Raw genomic sequence first — 19,087 nt, 5'->3', positions numbered from 1 at the left:
CTCAATGGAGACTCTAAAAGACAAAAAGGCCTAGGAAGTTACTCTATCAACTTCAAGAGAGGACAGATGCCAGTGCAGACTACTTATATCCTGGAAAACTTCCAATCATAATAAACGCAGAAAAAAGACATTTTATGATAATTCCAAACTTAAGCAATATCTATCTAAAATCCTGTCCTATGGAAGGCTGTAAAAGAAAAACTTCAACCTGAAGAGGCCAAAAACACTAAAAGTGACCATCTGAGACATTAATATTTACTCATCAAACACACAGAAAGGAGGTTCATAAAAAAACTGTTACATCTTAAATTTCATATTTAACACAACTTTAAGGTCCCACTACTACCAATAGACAGCTATCCAGATAAAATGTAACATAGATAGATTGGAATAAGTGATGGCATAAACCAAATAGACCTAAGACAGAACATTTCTCCTAAACACAAAAGAAAATAACCTTCATCTATGCACGTTATGGGAATTTTTCCAAAACGGAACACATTCTCAAACACAAAACAAGTCTCAAAAGATTTTTTTTGCGTGAAAAAAAAAAAGAAATTGAAACAACCCAGTGCATCCTATCTGATCACTGTGGATTAAAGGAGAATATCAAGAACAGCAGAAACAATAAAAAGCTATGAAACTCATAAAAACTGAAAAACACAATGAAAGCGGTGCTAAGAGGAAAATCCATACCACTGAGTACCTTCATAAAAAAATTGGAGAAAACTTACACTAGCAACTTAACAGCACACCTGAAAGCTCTAGAACAAAAAGAAGCAAGCACACCCGAGGGGCATAGAGGGCAGGAAAAAAATCAATCTCAGGGCAGAAATCAACCAATTAGAAACAAAGAGAATGAAACAAAAAATCAACAAAACCAAAAGCTGGTTCTTTGAGAAAATCAACAAGATAGATAAACCCTTAGCCAAACTAAGTAAAAGACACAGAGACCTTATCCAAATTAACAAAATCAAAAATGAAAAGGAGATTAAGAACAGAAACTGAAGATATTCAAAAAATTATCAAATCCTACTACAAAAACGTTTACTCAACAAAACTCAAAATTCTAGATGAAATGGATAATGTTTTAGACAGATACAACATACCAAAGTTAAATAAAGAGCAAGTAAACAATCTAAATAGTTCCATATCCTCTAAGAAATAGAAGAAGTCATTAAAAACCTCCCAATTAAAAAATAAGTCCAGGGTCAGATGGTTTTGGTGCATAATTCTACCAGACCTTCAAAGAAGAGCTAACACCAACACTCTTTAAACTATTCCATACAATAGAAACAGAAGGAACATTACCTAATTCATTCTATGAAGCCACAGTTACTCTGGTACCTAAACCACACAAAGACCCAACAAAGAAAACTTTAGACCAATTTAACTAATGAACGTCAGTGCAAAAATATTCAATAAAGTTCTGGCAAACCTAATCCAAGAACATATCAAAGCCATCATTCACCAAGTTCAAGTAGGCTTCATTCCAGAGATGCAGGGATGGTTCAATATATGAAAATCTATTAATTTAATCCACTATATAAGCAAACTCAAAGAAAAAACATGATTACCTCATTAGATACTGAGGAAGCATTTGACAAAATATAGCACTCCTTCATGTTTAACGTATTGGAGAGATCAGGAATTCAAGGCCCTTACCTAAACATAATAAAAACAATGAATAACAAACCATCAGCAGATATCAAAATAAATGGAGAGATACTTGAAGGAATCTCACTAAATGAGGGACAAGACAAGGATGCTTACTCTCACCATATCTACTCAACATAGTACTTGGAGTACTAGCTAGAGCAATAAGACAACAAAAGGAAATCAAGGGAATACAAATTTGAAAAGAAGTCAACGTATCACTTTTGCAGATGATATGATAGTACACATAAGAGACCCCAAAAAATCTACCAGAGAACTTCAATAGCTGAGAAACAACTTTAGAAAAGTGACTGGATATAAAATTGACTCATATAAATAAGTAGTCTTCCTTTATACAAATGATAAACAGGCTAATAAAGAAATTAGGGAGGCAACACTCTCCACAATAGCCACAAATAGTATAAAATACCTTTGTGTAACTCTTATCAAGCAAGTGAAAAATCTATAGAGCAAAAACTTCAAATCCCTGAAAAAAAGAAATCGAAGAAGTCCTCAGAAGATGGAAAGTTCTTCCATGCTCACAGATTGGTAGGATTAACATAGTAAAAATGGCCATCCTACAAATTCTACAGATTCATCCAAGTACTCATCAAGATTCCAAAACTGTTTTTCACAGACATGTAAAAAGCAATTATCAATTTCATATGGAAAAACAAAATACCCAGGATAGCTCAAACAATTCTTAACAATAAGAGAACTTCAAGCTGTACTTCAGAGCAATAATAATAAAAACTGCATGATAGTGATACAGAGACAGACAGGTCTATCAATGTAATAGAATTGAAGACCCAGAAATAAACCCACACAATTACAGAATCTTGATCTTAGATAAAGAAGTCCAAAATGTACAATAGAAAAAAGAAAGCATCTTCAATAAATGGTGCTGGTCCAACTGGCAAGCTATATGTGGAAAAATAAAAAAATAGATCCATATTCATCACCTTGCACAAAGCTCAAGTTCAAGTTGATGAAAGACCTCAATATAAAAACAGACACTCTGAATAGAGTAGAAGAGAAAGTGGGAAAGAGCCTTGAACTCATTGGCACAGGGGGAAATTTCCTAAACAAAACTACAATGGCTCATACTCTAAGATCAACAATTGATAAATGGGAACTCATAAAACTGAAAAGTTTCTGTAAGGCAAAGGACACTGTCAATAGGACAAAGAGACATCCCTCAGTTTGGGAAAATATTTTTACAAACCCCACATCTGATAGAGTGCTAATATCAAAACTATATAAAGAACTCAAGAAGCTAACCTCCAAATCAAAATAACCCAAATAAAAATGGGGTACAGAGCTAAACAGAATTCTCAACTGGGCAATCCCAAATGGCCAAGAAGTACCTAAAGAAATCTTCAACATTCTTAGTCATCAGGAAATGTAAGTCAAAATGACTCTGAGATTCAACCTTACACCAACCAGAATGGCTGATTTCAAAAACTCAGGGGGCAGCAAATACTGGCAAAGTTGTGGAGAAAGAAAAACACACCTTCATTGCTGGTGGGATTGCAAGTTGGTACAACCACTTTGTAAATCAATCTGCCAGTTCCTCAAACAATTGGAAATAGTTCTACCTGAAGACCTAATTATACCACTGCTGAGCATATACCCAAATGCTCCAACATATAACAAGGATACATGCTCCTTATGGGTTGTTTATAATAGCCATAAACTGGCATCAACCCAGATACTCCTCAATGGAAGAATGGATATAGAAAATGTGGTATATTTACACAACAGAATACTACTCAGCTACTAAAAATGACAACTTCAAGAATTTTTTAGGCAAATGGATGGAACTAGAAAATATCATCCTGAGGTAACCCAGACTCAAAAGGACATATATGGTATATACTCACTGATAAGTAGGTATTAACCCAAAAGCTCAGAAAGTCTATGATACAACTCACAGAGCATATGATGCTTAACAGGAAGGAAGGCCAAAATATAGATGCTCAATCCTACTTAGAAAAGGGAACAAGAGGACCACGGGACTCAAGATGAGGTTGTTAATTTATACAGGGTGTTTCCAAAACCCATCTCCACCCAACCTAAAAGGGGGGACTTCTGCCCCTAGACCAAGCAGAGAGGGGCCACCCAGAACCCCCTCTGACAGGCAATCTGAATTCTTGCTTAGGCTGCGAGGTTGAGCACTGCAAGGGAATATCAATAAAAGATAAAAATATCTCTTTGGGTTCCCTGAGGGACAAGCCTGACTGCATAGGGGTTAATGTCAAAAGTATCCCCTCTCCAGGAAAAAGACGTCGGGATGGGCATGGCCTTCATGCCTCACTGGACAATGACAGGGGACTGGAGCCATTACAAGGTCCCCTTCAATTATTCGAGGGCAGACCTCTATCCCTGCCTTTGCAAGATTAGAATTCCCACAGTCCTTCTATACTTAGAGAAGGGAGGAGATGTCAGGAGATGTAAGCAGGGCAGCCCTGCTTACACACTGAAGGCCTAAAATCAGCCATAGGCCTAAAATCAGCAATAGGCCTGTCATACATGTATACTAACACCAAGTCTTGGGTCTCAGTGGAAAAACATTGAAACAGATGGCTATAAGCTAATGTCACCAGGCAGCTTTTGTGGAAATTTACAAGCCTGAGTAGTCATAGACCTTGTAAATAGGTAGCCTTGGCAGACAATACCAACTTAGATAAGGACAAGCAAGTCATAGGAAGAGTCATAGTGACTTGTCCCCTGAACCTTTACCCAGCTGATACCCGGTTCTGAAGATATCTGTATTCCCCCTGAACACCCACACTCCAGTGTCATTCCCTTCCCCACATCCTGCCTTTCTGTGTTTATAACCCCTGTGTGAATGAATTACGATTTGAGAAAAAAATAAGTTACAAAAAAGAAAAAAAAAAGAAAAGGGAACAAAATAGTCTTGAGATATAGAAGGAGGGAGAGACCTTGGTGGAAGAAAGGAAGGAGAGGAAAAGGAGGAAGTTTCAGGTACGAGAAAAGTTAGGAGACAAGTCCAGAGGGACAGAAATATAAATAAAAGTATGTAGCAGTGTGGAGCAAGGATTGGGGGGACAGTTGAAAGTCTCAGACTCCAGGGTTGCAAGAGGCTCCAAGGACCCACTGGTGATGACATTAGCCAAAATACCCAACAGAGAGGAGATAGAACCTAAAGAGACCACTTCCAATAAATAGACATGGCCCCCAGTTGAGGGAAGGGGCCAGTCACCCATCTCAAAAAATTTAACCCAAAATTATTACTGTCTAAAGGAAATGCAGGGCCAAAAAAAATGGAACAGAGACTGAAGGAAAAGCCATCCACAGACTGTCCCACCATGGGATCCATTCCATTTTCAGACACCAAATTCCAGCACTATTTCTGATGTCAAGAAGTGCTTGCCTAGCTGGTCCAACCACTCTGGAAATAAGTCTGGCAGTTGCTCAGAAAATTGAACATAGCATTACCTAAGGACCCAGCTATACCACTCCTAGGCATATACCCATAAAAAGAATGCATGCTCTACTATGTTCATAGCAGCCTTATTTATAACAGCCAGAAGCTGGAAAGAACCTAGATGTCCTTCAACAGAGGAATTGATACAGAAAATGTGGTACATTTACACAATAGAATATTACTCAGCTATTAAAAACAATGAATTCAGGAAATTCTTAGGTAAATGGATGGAACTAGAAAATATCATCCTGAGTGAGGTAACCCAATCACAAAAGAACACACATTGTATGCACTCACTGATAATTGGATATTAGCCCAAAAGCTCGCAATATCCAAGATACAACTTGCACGAACAAGGAAGACCAAAGTGTGGATGCTTTGGCATTTCTTAGAAGGGGTAACAAGATACTCATGGGAGCAAATATGGAGACAAAGCATGGGACAGAAACTGAAAAAGGGGTTGTTCAGGGACTGCTCTACCTGGATATCCATCCCTTGTGCAGTCACCAAAGGTAGACACTGATGTGGATGCCAGGAAGTGCATGCTGACAGGAGTCTGATATAGCTGTCTCCGTAGAGGTCAATCAGAGCCTGAAATATACAGAGGCAGATGCTCACAGCTAACCATTGAGCTGATCATGGGGTTCCCCATGAGGGAGTGAGAGAAAAGACTGAAGGAGCTGAAAGGGTTTGTAACCCCAGGGGGAGAGCAACAATACCAACCGACCAAAGCTCCCAGGGTCTAAGCCACCAGCCTGGGAGCACATAGGGAGGGACCCATGGCCCCTGCTGTATACATAGTGGAGAATGACATTGTCAGGTATAGGTGGGTGAGGAAATCCTTGGTCCAGTGAAGGCTGGACACCCCAGTGTGGGGAAAATCGTGGATGGGGAGGTAGGAGTGGGTGGGTGGGTTGGGACATATCCTCATAGAAGCATGAGGAGGGGGGATGGGATAGGGGGTTCCTGGGTGTGGGGGAAATGGGGAACGAGAATCACATCTGAGATGTAAATAAAATATCCAATAAATTTTTTTTTTTAAAAAAGAGGTTTACTTGGACAAAAAATAAAAAGGGTTCAGAAAAAATAAAAAGAAGTGTTTGCCTACTGAAGTCTAGTTTGGCTTTCTGCTGAGAGGCTTTTCCAGCACCTGACTAAGAAAGATGCAGACACTTGCCCAACCTTTGGACAGAGCCTAGGGATCCAGGTGGAAGAGTTAGGGTAGGACAGAAAGAGGTGAAAGGGTTTGCCACCTCATAGGAAGAACAGCAATATCAACTAACCAGAACCCTCAGAGCTCTCAGGGGCTAAACCACCAACCAGAGTACACATTGATGGGCCCATGGTTCCGCTACATATAGCAGAGGATTGGGTTACCTGGCTTCAATGTGAGGGGAGGCTGTTGGTCCTGTGGAGGCTTGTTGCCCCAGTAAAAGGGGATACTAAAGGCATGAGGTAGAAGTGGATGGGTGGGTGGGTGGCGGAGAACCCTCCTAGAGGTAAAACAGATGGGAAATGGGATGGGAGGTTTGCTGAGTGAAGACTGGGAAGGGAGATAACATTTGACATATAAATAAATAAAATAATCAATAAATAATAAAAATAAAAGTAAAAGAAATTAAAGACTATCTAGAAATGAATGAAAATGAATACACTGCTACCTAAACTTATGGAACATAAATAACTGGCATAAGCCATTCAGGAAATACTATGGAAAGCAAGTGAGTTTTCTGTTGATGACCCACTGTTTTGCATGGCTGAGATAGGTATGCTCTAAGAGGCATGAACTCCAGAAACTTCATTCCAGAGTGGCTTCTCAGTGCTGATTTGCCTTTCCTACTGCTATTACATAGCCTATTGACATGGGTACCACCACCATACCTCACTGGGCAAATTTACCTAAAGATCAATATAAAGATGTACTTTCATGTAATAATGATATTCAAACATATGGATGATTTCATAATCTCTGGTAAAATTTTAGAACTCTTCAATTGATCCAAGTATTTCTGAGCACCCTGTAGAATAGAAAGCTATAAATAGAGTTCTGTGTCACAAGCATGTAAATTTTACTAGGAAGAACAATAGGATTGGAATAAATTAATGATTAAGAGAAAACATTCCTCTTGGGACAGGTTCAAGGATGAGGCCACAGGTATGCACCATGATAAAGTAAGGCAATATGAAACTGTTGCTTTGAACTTATACTGAGCTTATAGAATGAAACTTTTTATCTCTGAGGTAATTTTATGGAGAACTTTTATCTAAGGAGCTATAAAAATGATGAGAGAGAAAAAATAAAAAATAAATAAAAAAATAAAGTGTGACTGTTGGGGCTCTGCTCCATCCACCAGATAAATTTATATATGTATATATGTCTGTCTGTATGTATGTACATATATACATATATATGTGTATATATATGAATATAAGTATGCATGTGTACTTGTGAAATTGAAGAGACTGAAGTTTGGGCCCAGCCGTGTCTGTGTGTTTGTGTGTGTGTGTGTGTGTGTGTGTGTGTGTGTGTATACAGGCATTAATTTCTCTATCCTTTTTCTTTCTCTCTGGATCATGAATAGTTAATGAGCTCTGAGCCACTCACTGGCTAGTGAGAAGCCCCTGAGTTAAAGAATAAAGAGCCCTACATTTCATTTCCTCATGCCCTACAGCTGTCAGCAGGGGTCAATTGCCAGAATCCATCAGCTCTGGCCCTCAGAATATTAAGAGAGAGCTGATAGCTTGAGGTCATCAGGCTCAGGTCTGCCTAATCTGCACCCCACCACAGTACTTGCATGTCAGAGTGGTTCTAAGCAGCAAGTTCATAGAAATAAGTAAGTGATTACATTTTTAAAAAATAGAGATCTCATGTTACGAACTTAACAGCACACCTAAAAGCTTTAGAACAACATCAATACCAAGAAGATATCAAACATAAAAGAAGTGGGGAAAGAAATACTCAAAGTCAGCACTAAAATCCATAAATTATAAAATCAACAATACAATAATATTCAAAAATTACTGAGGCAATGTTTTTACTTTGAGAAAATTAATTAGATTGACAAACTATTAGCCAAAATAGCTAAAATACAGAAAAAATTATCCAAATTAATAAAATTAGAGATGAATATGATAGTGTGTGTAATGTCACTTTAAATTTATAAGGGAGACATGTATCATTAAAGGCAATGGGACTATTAGATATGTTGAAATTTGCCTACTATTGGAAAGATGTTCATGCATTGAATGTAAGGCTTTGACAGAACCAAATTGAAGTTGATGTAGGAACAACTTCATAAATTATTGCCTCTAAATATCTTAAACATTATGACTGGACTTTCAGGGATCAATTCTGTCAGCTGAAATAATTACACCTTAGGCATCCTTCCCAGTTTTATACTAGGATGGTCTTGGTCCTCTAATCAAAGTGCTAATGCAAAATTCCTACATAATGGTTTCAGGAATTGGTGCATACCCATGTGATGGGTTTCAAGTTGGACTCATTACTGGTTTCCCATTCCTTCAATCTATACTCTAACTTTATCACTGCATTCCTTTTATTCAGGAAAAATTGGGGGTTGAAAGTTTTGTGGGTGACTTGAGTCTTTACTGCTCCAATGGCTGTCCTGTTTGGCTAGAGGAGGTGGCCTCTTCTGGTTCTGTGTGTCCTCTGGTAGGCAACTCAGCTTATGTCACCCACATTGAATCCTGAGAACCTCCCCATCTTAGAACTCTGGACTTAAAGAGAGATTCTCCCCACCAGGCTCTCTTTTTCCTCTATAGATAAATATGTTCTAAAACCCATGCTTAGTAAAAAAAAATAAGCTTTGAGGTTTATTATGATCTCTGAAAAATAGAATAAGCATATTTGTAATGAAATGTGCAAGTTCATTATTCACTATCATTGGTTTGGTCCAAATCCAAATAGAGGTCAGTGTGTTTCTGAGGACCTGGCAGTCACTGAAGTCAACCCATTAATGGAAGTTAAAACAAATTCTGTTGACTTGTTTTCCCAAGAAGTGAATTAAAATGAATAGCAGTGAGTTAAGTCCTGTTCTGAGAATTTACAAATGAATCATCTGTCATTTTAATGTCCATATATAACGTTGGTTGTAGAACTGCAGTGCATATCAGAACCATCCTATATCCGGAGTAAACTCCAATGTCTGGATACTATTGCCTCAGGGAATGATTCACTGGTTGTGGGATCCATTTCAGAAATTAATTTCTCTATTGATTCTCAAATATGAAATTGCTACTGACTTTGTAAGAAAAAAATCATTCTGTAGATGATAAACTGCCTTATATGTCAAAACACCCTGACCTGCCCTTCAATCTTTGGCTTTTCATTGCCTGTTTGGGGGACTATATTAGGTCTCCAGGCACTGGGAAATTCACCCACTGTTTGTCTATAATCTGTCTGTCTCTATGAGATGTGCTGGGATGCCTTCTGAAAACTGGAGAACTGTGTTGACTGATACTTGGTATTTAAAGCATAAAGGAGGTGTTGCTGGGCCACTTCTAGTGAACACAGCAACCTCTGAAAAGCTTTGTAGTCCACTGAGGCAGCATGAGTCAACACAGATGAAGCCTTGCATGTGCCAAAGCAGATGGAAAGTGACCTTGGAAGGGAGCCTCCTTGGAAAATGAGGTATATGCCCAGAAGGAGAGCATACTCTAAAGATTAGCAGGTGTGTTGTATGTAGGTGGAATTGAGGAGTAGAGAAAGCAAAGAATAAAGCAGCCCCTGTGTATCCAAGGCTATGTAGTGTCTCCTTAAGTACAAATCTGTATCTGTACACAAAAATTTACATCTAGTATATTTCACAAACCTAGTCATCATTGTCACATACTGGTCAAGTATAGATCATCTCTTGGATATAACCCCTGGCTACATGTCTTTTCAGTTGACCTATGCCAATGTTGTAACCAGTGGACTACTCTTATGTAGGTACTAGGGCAGTGATTCTAACCCTTCCTAATGATTTAAGTCTTTAATAAAGTTCCCCAATTTGTAGTGACCCTCAAACAAAATCATTTCATTGCTCCTTGATAACTGTAATTTTGCTACTACAATGAATCATACTGTTAATATTTAATATTCTGCATATATGATATGTGACACACAGGTTGAATACCACTGTACTATGGGAAGGGTTGCTTTATAAAATAAGTTATTTGAGAACCCAAAAACTTATGAATACTTTGCTGCTAACCTCCACTTGTAGCTCAGGCTATGTATGGAATGTCCAAATGAAACCAACATCATTGATACAATAGTTGGGAAGTTTAGTCACATGAACTCCATTGTGAAACAGAAAAAATAGGAATTGATTCTTACCACAATTTTTATAGAAGGTTTTTTACAGTTTTCATTGAAGAAAGGGATATGATATGATTTGTTCACACTCTAGGGCTCACAGTGAAATTAGAACCTGATACCAAATATTAAAAGCTTTTTTTGATATAAGTGGTAAGTCATTTATACTCTTGTGTCTATGGTTGATAGTATTTTCTGATCTTCTGTATATATGGAGATCATACTAAAATAATAAGGTATAGTACAGCCGAATTTTCTCATTTTAGAATTGTTGATATTTGCTGTCAGTTTTGCACTAGATCTAATAGCCACCAGTGGCTGACTCATTGTAGACATATCTTCAGTTCTTTCTATAATCTTTGCATACATATTTTCATGTGTAGTTCAAAGAATTGTATTAACTATGGAGGGTTTAAATTTTCAGAATGTAGTAAGCCCATTTAAAAAATGTGGTCCTGTCATGATATCTCTGATCTCTCCAGGTTCATGAGACATGACTCCTGATGTGTTCATTGCCTTCTAAGTTTTGTAGAAGCCTCAGATTCTCAAACACTTGATACTAATTTGAATGCTGAATGGCAAGACTTATCAAGGAAAGATGCAAAATCATACATCCTTGTTGGGTACCTGTTCAGAAGAACCCCAGAATGAATTGTCCTTTGCTGTCACAAGTGTCTAGCCACATTAGTGGTCATAGCTCCAATTTCACTGAATGATTATCTAATTACAATCATTATGAAGACAAAGTGTTCAGATTCTGTTTCCCTCCCCATTTGGAGACTGTGTGGGTATAGTATATTGAGGCTAATCCTCTTGGTCTCTACTCACATGTAGCAACAAACCCATATGCTCAGCTTGTCCAGGAATTTAGTTAGAATGAAATGTCATCTATTGTATCCTTTTCCCATAAGTTTAATGATAGAGAGAGTAATATGAACAGAAAATGGAAAAATGATCAAACTGCACCATGAGGAAAATGGCATGAGAAAGAATTCTTAACCACATCAATGAACAACTTTGGTGACACAGTGAGTATGGCATGTATTGATTTCAAACTGTGATCTCTTAAGTGTTTTACATAAAGTCTTTTATACTATAATCCTTTATGTATTTTTCCTTAGGGACTGGTGAAAAAAAATACAGAATACACTGACTGCTTTTCAGATTCAAAGGGAGGGGAAAACCATGAGGAAACATAATATTGTCAGTGCTTTCCCCAAATTTGTTGGCTAGCAAAAGAAAAATATATGACTCCTGTTTCGAAGCAGATATGGCAGTGCCATAAGTCCATCTTCTTGGCAATATGTTTAAAAAACTCTTGCTGTCTCTGTTTACACATTGAATATAGACATGTGTACAATTTACATTTTATACAGTATTTTTCTTCCATGAGTGCTTTATACATGTTTAAAATGTATACTAACAATCCACTACACACCATTAGCCTCCAACTCATCTCTCAAAAGAATTCATGTTCCATTTTATTGCCATTAGTAGCCTATAAACAAGTTGTTCCTCCTTAAATGTTTACATGTATGGACACCTACTGAGACATGAAGAAACTGCCAACAGTTATGTTCTGTATAAGACTGATGATACATTACTTGTAATTTATCAAAGTATCATTACAAATTATTAGGCTCCTATATTTTTGGTTGCATTAGTATTCATTTGTGAATGACTGTATTTTCTTCTCTGGTTTTGGTAGATGTAGGTAAAGGATACTGGCAATAGGGGAAAATGGCAACCTACAAATTGTGAAAAGAACTTCACCAAAACTACATGACAGAGATCTAATGTCCAAAATATATAAGAACTCAAGAAGTTAGACACCAACAATGCAAATAAACCAATTAAAAATGGTGATCAGAACTAAAGCATGAACTCTCAACAGAGAATCTCGAATGACTGAGAAATACACAAAGAAATACTCAACATAGTTACTCATCAGGGAAATATAAATCAAAACAACCCTGAGATTATGTCTTACACCCATCAGAATAGCTAAGATCAAAGACTCAAGTCACAGGCATGCGAGCTAGGATTTGGAGCAAGGAGAACATTCCTCCATTAGAGTGGGAATATAAACTGTCTCAACCACTGTGGAAACCAAACTGGCAATTTCTCAGAAAATTGGGACTAGTTCTACATGAAAACCCAGCTATACACTCCTGACCATATACCTAAAAAATCTGCTATGATACCACATGGACATGTGGTCCACTATGTTCATAACAGCATCATTCATAATTGCCAGACACTGTTCAGAGTATTTAATAAATTATAGGGCATTTATAGGTAAGAAAGTGTCTGGCCCATTGTTGTTACTCTACTGGCTATGGTCTGTGTGAGAAACAACAATGGAGAGGTCTGAGTACTGTGTCAAGGAAGAAATAAAAAATGCCCTAACATATATTTGGGCATTTTGACACTGTAATTATAAAAAAGTTAAGTTAAAATCAATTTTGGTTAATTTAGAAACCATTCTATGTGACTAAAAATAGTGTAGTGAATGTAGAATACAAGTTTGCCACCAGGAAGTCCTAGTAAAAACTGGGGATCAGAAAAGAGCCCCAGGTAGGTAGGCTATCAGGCACCTCAGATATGAATCTAGTCAAGAATCTATCTATAAAATATTAATGAGCTAAACTCAAGGTTGTGTTGATATGCTAGTGAACCAGTACCTATCTTCAAGTTCTGATACCGTAAAGTTAATGCCTATTTAAATGGTAAGAAATATTGGAACAATGGGAAAGGTTTCGAGGATCCTAATGCAATGTTCTGAAGACATGAATATTCTAGCTTCTGTGTTATCTATCTGCAAAAGGACTTAAGACTCTCTGCACTGCACCATCCCAAGTAACAACTAAATTTACAGCACTATTGTTGGCCAAGATTGGGCCATTTGTCAGACAAAAGTATAAGCCTAATGTCACAAGGATGTCCTGGAACTCCATTACTGCCATCCTCCCAATCTTCCACAAATGTAGTATTTCATACACAACATAGCTCAAGCCTGCAAGCTTCCAAAATGGCATCACTGGAGAAATTTCCCAGTGGAACACTACAGCAATATTTCTGCACAACAGACTTTTTGCACTAGGTGATATTTTGGCATAACATTTATATTAGCATGGTACCACAAGGAATGTTTGTGTGAATGAATGAATTACATTTGAAAGATAAATCTTGTATGGATATCCAAATTACCTAGTTCCCTACAGCCTATTCTGTGCATTCCACAATAAGGGTGGGGTTAGTTTTGTTCTTCAGCCTTGATGACAATATACAGCCCATTTGCCCTTAAAACAGAAGTGCCTAGATATGTAAGGGATTAATGGGAATAGTGAAGCATCCAAGGTTTCTGGTGCCCATGAAACCAGGAAATGGTTTTAGAATATGGAGGATGTTGCTTTTGTGTTATTTGTAAACAAATATTATCTTGAGGGTATATTTCTCTTTTGTAATTTTTCTGTCCTTTTAAAAACAGTCGAATGTCTTTTTAATAAATAAGATATAGAATTAAAGCTTGCTTGGTCCTTTCTGCTGGGGCTGGCTCCTAGCTGGTCTGTTCCCCTGAAGATTCCATATACTAAACCATCCTAGAGGAACCATTGTACTCAGAGCAGCAGGTAAGAACCCTCCCCCACAACCCTAAACCCCAGAGATGAAGCTGGGAGCCTGGGGCATTCATGACCCATCACACACTCAAACCCCGCCCTCTGGAATACCACTCCCATTCTGCTCCTCCCTTGGTCCTCTCTGCTGGGGAAGATGCCTAGCTGGTCTGCTCCTTTGAAGACACCATATCCTGACCCATCCCAGAGGAACCACTGTACTCAGAGCAGCAGAGGAACCACTGCATTCAGAGCAACAGAGGAACCACTGCACTCAGGCAAACAGAGGAACCACTGCACTCAGAGCAGTGGAGAATTCACTACATTCAGAGCAGTTTAGGAAGCTAGATTCTCAGGAGCTCTAACATGCGCATGATCATAGGATTTCAGGATCCCCAAGACAGAGTGAGTCCCAGGAGCTCTTTCACCTAGGATCTCAGGATTACAGGATCACAGAGACAGTTGGACCCTGAGGAGTTCTGACACAAGCAAGATAACAGGAAAGACAGGCTCCAGTCAGAGATAGTGAGTGAACATAGCACTAGAGTTAACCAGATGGTGAAAGGCAAGCACAAGAACATAAGCAATAGAAACCAAAGTTACTTGGCATCATCAGAACCCAGTTCTCCCAACATAGCAAGCCCTGGACACCCCATCACACTGGAAAAGTAGGATTCAGAATTGAAATCACTTCTCATGATGATGATAGAAGACTTAAAGAAGGACATATTTAACTCCCTTAAAGAAGTACAGAAAAATACATGTAAACAGGTAGAAGCTCTTAAACTGGAAACACAAAAATCCCTTAAAGAATTGCAAGAAAACAAAGTCAAACAGGTGAAGGAATTAAACAAAACCACCCAGGATCTAAAAATGGAAGTAGAAACAACAAAGAAATCTCAAAGGGAGACTACCCAAGAGATAGAAAACCTAGGAAAGAAATCAGGAGTCATAGATGCAAGCATCACGAATAAAATACAAGAGATAGAAGAGAGAATACCATGTTCAGAAGTTACCATGGAAAACATTGACATAACTGTCAAAGAAAATGAAAAATGCAAAAAGCTCCTAACCCAAAAACATCCAGAAAATCCAGGACAATATGAGAAGGCCAAACCTAAAATTAATAGGTATAGATGAGGGTGAAGCTTCCCATCTGAAAGTGCCAGTAAATATCTTCAACAAAATTATAGAACAAAACTTCCCTAATCTAAAGAAAGAGATGTCCATGAAAATACAAGAAGCCTACAGAACTCTAAATAGACTAGACCAGAAGAGAAATACCTACTGTCACATAATAATCAAAACATCAAATGTACAAAACAAAGAAAAATTACTAAAAGCAGTAAGGGAAAAAGGTAAAGTAACATATAAAGGCAAATCTATAAGAATTACATCAGACTTCTCACCAGAGACTATAAAAGCCAGAAGATCCTGAACTGATATCATACAGACCCTAAGAGAACACAAATTCTAGCCCAGACTACTATACCAAGCAAAACTCTCAATCACTATTGTTGGAGAAACCAAGGTATTCCATGACAAAAACAAATTTGCATAATATCTTCCCACAAATCCAGCATTTCAAAGGATAATTGTTTGAAAACTCCAACACGAGTTGGTCCCAGAGCTGGGGCCTGAGGCGTCGTACCCTTCCCACCTCTTCCCAGCGCCTCAGACGCAAGACTATTCATTAAAGAGTTTGCGTTCAAGAGCTAAAAGTCTGTTACCCAAGATGATGAATGCTGACATGGACGCAGTTGATGCTGAAAATCAGGTGGAACTGGAAGAAAAGACTCGGCTTATTAATCAGGTGTTGGAACTCCAACACACACTTGAAGATCTTTCTGCAAGAGTAGATGCAGTTAAGGAAGAAAATCTGAAGCTAAAATCGGAAAATCAAGTTCTTGGACAGTATATAGAAAACCTCATGTCTGCTTCTAGTGTTTTTCAAACAACTGACACAAAAAGCAAAAGGAAGTAAAGGGTTCGCCTCTCTCTCTTCTATGGATTGCTGCCTTTTCCTTCCCCCTTAAGGCTTGTTTGCTTCCCTGAGTATTTATAAAGAGAATGTCAGATCTAGGTAACACTAATGCTTAACAGGGGCGTCTCTGAGTTAACCTGATGTGTCTACGTTAGTCTATGAAAATGTGCACAGGTAGAGAGTTTATATTAGAATTACAGATATTTATGAATCTTGAAGATGAATGTTTTGCCAATTTGCATATATATATATATATATATATATATGTTTAGCACTGTCTTTTATCATAAGCCTAACTATTAAAATATACAAGAAAATAACCATGTTGTGAAAAAGTGACCAAAACCATGTACTGAATGCACAGCTCCTGTACTGTCTTGTGCCTCTCCTCCATCTGCCTCTTCTTCCCATCTCCCTCCTGACAGTAACGTCAGTTTTCATCTCCCGCAAGAGTAACCTGAACTGTAATTGTTGACACTTAACCAAAATAAGATACTTTCTTAGCTAAGGCTTGCCATTTGTGTATTTAGTAATAAGATAGGATTGCTGGTTTCTCTTTAATCAGTTGAAAATAGTTGAAGCTATAAAAAATAAAGGGTTTTCTTTGAAATGTAAACTGTCATACTGAGAAGCTAAAAACTCCCTATTGCATAAAATAGTCTGTTTGGTGTTGAAAAGATCGGAATGCTGGTTACATGTGTATGAGGAAAAAACCTGAGGAAAGATAGAATTAGGAAGGAAAACTGGATAAACAGAAATACCCTCCCAGTGTTTCCCTCCAGATGTGCGTTACCTCTGGCCCACAGCTGCACTTTTGGGACATGAATGAAAGTGGACTGAGTCTAATGTAAGTGGATTAAGAGAGACCAGTTAAGAGTTTGGTCTCAAGGTTTGTTTGTACCCAGGAGATGAACTTTTACAAAATTAATTGAGAGTATATTAGTATCAGAATCATGAATATAAGAGAGTTTTTTTTTATGTTTGTTAACATTACGATTCTTTATTATTTTATCTTTATACCCTCAAATGTTACCAGAGTTCCCAGTTTTTGACAAACATTTGATCAGATCAAATTAGTGAAGGAGAGGCCCATTCGCTTCTCTAAGGCACATTTGCCTGCAACAGTCTGTCTCTGGTCAGCGTGGCGATTTAAACACAGCCTTGCCTACCGCACGATGTCAGGCAGGCTGGGCTTAAACAGGATTCTGGGAGTGAGGTGTGCATCGGCAAAGAGGAAGCCTCAGGGACTGATTCAGCTTCAGTATTCTGCGTCATAGGGATATTCTTCCATGTTTACTGTCTCAGGCAGCAGGCAGGCCCTCCAGTTTCTGTTGAAGCTAAGGATAGTGGCCATCTCCTTGTCACTCAACTGGAAGTCAAAGACCTGAATGTTCTCCTGTATACGCGCTGGTGTCACAGACTTCGGGATCACCACCACATTCCTCTGGATGTGGAACCGAATCAGAACCTGGGCTGAGGTTTTCTTATGCTTGGCAGCAATCTCTTTAATTTTGGGGTCCTCAAGTAGTGAAGGGTCCGATGGCTTAGCGTGAGGTCTGTCTGGGGAGCCCAGGGGACTGTAGGCCGTGACAGTGATGCCCTTGGAGTGACAGTACTGAATCAGTTTCTCCTGAGTGAGGTAAGGGTGACACTCGACCTGGTTGGTCACTGGCTTATGCTTTAGTCCAGGCTTGTTCAGGAGTCTTTCAATCTGGAAGTGATTGAAGTTGGAGACGCCCAGAGCATTCACCAGCCCCTGGTCCACCAGTTCCTCCATGCCCTCCCAGGCTTCCAAAAACGTTGTTTTGCTGGTGAGGATATTGCCTTGATCATCTTTAGGGAATAACTCCTTTCCGGGCTGAAAACCCTGCGGCCAGTGAACAAGATAGAGGTCCAAATAGTCCAGCTTCAGGTCTGTGAGTGTCTTCTGAAAGGCTTCCTTTAGCTGTTTTTTCTCAAAGCAGGTGGGCCACAACTTGCTGACGATGAAGAGATCCTCCCGCCTCACAGCCTTCTCTTTGATCTTCTCCTGGATGGCCTCTCCCACCTCATTCTCATTCTGATACGCATAGGCACAGTCTATGTGGCGATACCCAGCATCAATGGCTGCCTTCACAGCTTCCTTGACTTGGTTTGGGGGAGACTTCCAGGTACCCAGACCCACAATGGGCATCTTGGCTTTGGTACTGAGCTCCACGAAGGTGGCCATGGTTGCTGCCGAAATCTTTCTGTGTCCTGGTTAAAGAGGAGGATGGAGGTTTTATATCCTGAATGAAGAAACAGGCAGGCTCTTTCCGAGAGTTTTGTATATGTGATAATTATTAACCTTAGTATCTTATCTCAGTTGTTTTCCTAGAATATCTGTAAACTCAACTTAGTTTGCAGAATTTTAGTCATTCTTTTAACAAATTTTAAAAGTTTCATTTGTAGCTTCCATTTGATAAGGAGCTAATATCAGAAATAGAGTAAAGTCTTACAATAGGAAAGATCCACTAATGCAGCTGGTGCCTCGTAGACTGGGCTGTGACTTGTGGAATCATCTGTGTATTAATGTAAGCCTTGATGAGTGATGTTAGCTGTATGGATGTGTAATCTTCACATTGCAGACATTTTACAACCCTTTTGTGACCTTGTTACAAATATTTAAAATTGTGTTGAAGTTCTGCTTTGCTGTTTAATAAAAAGCTGTTTCAGAAAAAAAAAAAAAAAGAAAACTCCAACACAAGGAGGGAAACTACAACCTAGAAAAAACAAGGAAGTAATCTTCCAACAACCCCAAAAGAAGATATTTACACATTCAACATCCTTAGTCTTCTGAGAAATGCAAATCAAAAACATCTCTGAGATTCCACCTCAAACCAGTCAGATTGTCTAAAATCAAAAACTCAGGTGACAGCAGATGCTGGTGAGGATGTGGATAAAGAGGAATATTCCTCCATTGCTGGTGTGATTGCAAGCTGATACAACCAATCTGGAAATCAGTCTGGTAGTTTCTCAGAAAATTGGACATAGCATTACCTGAGAACCCAGCTATACCACTCCTGAGTATATACCCAGAA

The 19,087-nt window shown here is 38.6% G+C and overlaps 2 pseudogenes; one reads left to right on the top strand and one right to left on the bottom strand.

Moving 5' to 3' along the window:
• Nucleotides 1–7,250: 7,250 nt before the first annotated feature.
• Nucleotides 7,251–16,031, top strand: LOC114632741 (annotated as a pseudogene).
• A 1,024-nt stretch (nt 16,032–17,055) lies between these two features.
• On the bottom strand, nt 17,056–18,285 carry LOC114632749 (annotated as a pseudogene).
• Between the last annotated feature and the right edge of the window lie 802 nt (nt 18,286–19,087).

Source organism: Grammomys surdaster, unplaced genomic scaffold (genome assembly GCF_004785775.1).
Source record: "Grammomys surdaster isolate TR1022 unplaced genomic scaffold, NIH_TR_1.0 414, whole genome shotgun sequence".
Lineage (NCBI taxonomy): Eukaryota > Metazoa > Chordata > Mammalia > Rodentia > Muridae > Grammomys > Grammomys surdaster.
Note: the sequence above shows the minus strand (reverse complement) of the source record. Positions and strands in the feature narration are given on the sequence as shown.